Source organism: Hemicordylus capensis, chromosome 6, assembly GCF_027244095.1.
Source record: "Hemicordylus capensis ecotype Gifberg chromosome 6, rHemCap1.1.pri, whole genome shotgun sequence".
NCBI classification, from domain to species: domain Eukaryota; kingdom Metazoa; phylum Chordata; class Lepidosauria; order Squamata; family Cordylidae; genus Hemicordylus; species Hemicordylus capensis.
The window spans coordinates 150,837,300-150,840,670 of NC_069662.1; positions in this window are offsets into that span (position 1 = coordinate 150,837,300).

The window sequence follows — 3,371 nt, forward strand, 5'->3', positions numbered from 1 at the left end:
CTTTGAAGGAAGCCTGCATAGGAGCGGGCTATATATGTCCACAGGGCTGCAAGCTGGTCTTGGGGTAGGAAGCATGACTTGTCTTCTTTGCTAAACTGGGTCAGCCCTGGTTTGCATTTGAAAAGGAGACTTTATGTAAGCACTGTTAAGATCTTCCCCTTAGGGGATGGGGTTGTTCTGTGGAGAGCAGCTGCATGCTTGCATGCAGAAGGTTCCAAGTTCCCTCTCTGGCATCTGAAGTTGAGGCTAGGAGAGACTCCTGCCTGCAACCTTGGAGAAGTTGCTGCCAGTCTGTGTAGACAATACTGAGCTAGATGATGGACCAGTGGTCTGACTCAGTCTAAGGCAGCTTCCTTATACTGAGTCAGAATTCCTTACTATTGTAAGAATGCTTCAGAAGACAGTTATCTGATCTCCTTTTTCAAGCACCAGTGTGATCAAACATTTCACTTAAGAGGATAATAGCCTATTTCCATAATTTCATGAGAAAGATGATGTATTATTTATTTGAGGTGTTCCAATTAATTGGTGGCTGTCATTGACTCCAAGTGACTTAATGAGAAGGTGTAGCTGAAGCTTTGGACATCTCACCACCTTGTAAACAGACACCATCTAAATCAGGCCTGCTCAACTTAGGCTCCTCAGCTGTTTTTGTGCTACAACTCCCTTAAGCCCCAGCTGCAGTGGCCAATAGCCAGGGATTATGGAAGTTGTATGCCAACATTATTATTATTTACATTTTATATCCCGCTCTTCCTCCAAGGAGCCCAGAGCGGTGTACTACATACTTAAGTTTCTCTTTCACAACAACCCTTTGAAGTAGGTTAGGCTGAGAGAGAAGTGACTGGCCCAGAGTCACCCAGCTAGTTTCATGGCTGAATGGGGATTTGAACTCAGGTCTCCCCGGTCCTAGTCCAGCACTCCAACCACTACACCATGCTGGCTCTCTGAAGGACATCTGCAGAGACAGCTAGAGTTAGGCAGCCATGATCTAAATCATTGTTGCTTTTCTTGTCAATGTTAAAAATGGACATGTACTCAAATGAAAGCTCTACTAAAGTTGGCAATGGATTGGGAGGAGAGCTGTTGCTACATACACCATCAGTTTGTGTTTCTCAAATTCTCACCAAAAATGGGCTATAAAAGGCTTAATATGCTGTGATTCAAATTATAACATCTGGACCAAACCATCCTTGGAGTTTAACCAGAGGCAGGCAAAAGACTCCGAATGGCATTTCATTGTTGTTTGGGAAGCTGGAAAAGGTCATTGAGAATCCATTGGCAGTCACTGAGCAAAGCAATAAGCAGATGGAACCACAGAGAAGAAGCAAACAACCCAGTGAATTCTATGACCTGCGTAAGTGAATTAGCTCTCCAACTTTCTGATTATGATCTGCATTAAGCTCTTGTAGCATCTTTCTAAGAATTGACTTCAGCTCTCATTGTGCAAACAATTATTGCTACCACAGTAGCGAAAACTGCATCCTGTGCTAGGACATAGCAGAAGAACTGCAACATTCCAATGGTCCCCTCACAGCTTTAATTCATTTGGAAAATCCCTGTTCCTAAGGGCTAATGAGCAAGGATTTATAAGTAACAGGGCAGGACCTCTAGATTAGGCAGATGAGTTTATATCTACATTTCCAGCTTTCTAATCTTAGCCACTGTAACTATGATCTGAAGTGATGTGTAGGGGGTGGGGAAGGACCATGCATCATACAGCCAGAACTTTGCTTGCTGTTTCTGTGTACATGTCTGTGGTGGGAACAGAATGAAACCTTTAAAAAACCCGTAGTGGCTTATCTCTTTAGCAGAAGCAGCTACTGCAGCATAAACATCAGGTTCCAGCTGTTCCAACAGTTCTCTCTTATGCATATCACATATATCACTACTTCAGATCGTGTCCAGTGTCTTCAGAAAATAAACCTTCTTTAAAGTATTGCCGTGATGTCCTCAGTGGCATATAAACAGGCAGGAAATGTCCCCTGCCCCAAATTATGGAAGTCCACTTCAAAAATGTATTGCCATTTAGAACATCTAGCACATTGCTGAACTTAGCCATCTCCATTAGGGATGTGCACGAACCTATTTGGAGACCATTTTACATTGCATGTTCCGTGCACATCCCTAATCTCCATGCAAAAACTGCTTTTAATTTTAATTACCTGTGCACTTCCAGGGAACAACACAAGCAAGTGTTATCAATAAACTAATGACAGCCAGATCTATTTCTCCATGTCAGCTTTATCAAGATCTGTAAATAAATTAAAAAAACAACACCGTTTTTAAAATGTATGCCCAAATCTTTCAAGGCAAAAAACAAACTGTGATTTTCCAAGGTCAGGTACAAAAGAAAAATCAGAACTGATAATAATAATAATAATAATAATAATAATAATAATAATTCAATTTCTATACCGCCCTTCCAAAAATGGCTCAGGGCGGTTTACACAGAGAAATAACAAACAAATAAATAAGATGGAACCCTGTCCCCAAAGGGCTCACATTCTAAAAAGAAACATAAGATAGACCCCAGCTACAGTCACGGGAAGTACTGTGCTGGGGGTGGATAGGGCCAGTTACTCTCCCCCTGCTAAATAAAGAGAATTACCACATTAAAAGGTGCCTCTTTGCCCAGTTAGCAGAGGCCTAATAAATGGGGATCACGTGGGAGCGAATACAGAGAGTGGATAGATATTGATTATAGTTTTAGAATAGTGTAAGAAGGTAAGAAAAGACTTGCTGGATCAGGCCCAAGGCCCACCCAAGCCCTATTTCCCACATTGGCCCACCTCTTGCCTCTGGGAAGCCAGAAGACGAAGGCATGCCCTTCTCCTGTTGTGCTTCTCTGAAACTGGTATTCAGAGGCATCCTGCCTCTGCACCGGAAGGTAGTCTGTAGTCATCAAGACTAATAGTCATTGTTAGACTGGTCCTCCAATAATTTGTCTAACTTCCTTGCAAAGTTATCCAAGATGGTGCCCATCACCATATCCTGTGAAAAAAATATTCCATAGATTAAGTATGTGCTTAGGGTTCCCAGATGTGGATGTTTACCCTGGATTTTCAGCCATTTTAAACTCCTTGCAACTGTGCTGGAGCGGATTTCTGGAGTTTCAGAGATCCTGCTGCAAGTGCTGAGTGGCTCAAAACAATCAGTGTCTGTTACCTGTGAGTAGGTTAATTGGAAACAATGGGTTTACTCATGGGTAACATTTGCTTTGTGGTGGCAGGAGGCGCTCATCTGTATGCTGCTGCTGTGCTGGCAATTTCCATCCCATTTCCCCTGCCACATGTTTTTTACAGCAGCCTGCCTCCTCGTTTTCTTAGTGACTCACTGTGACTGGCCCAGTGTCCCCAAGGAAGGTCTTC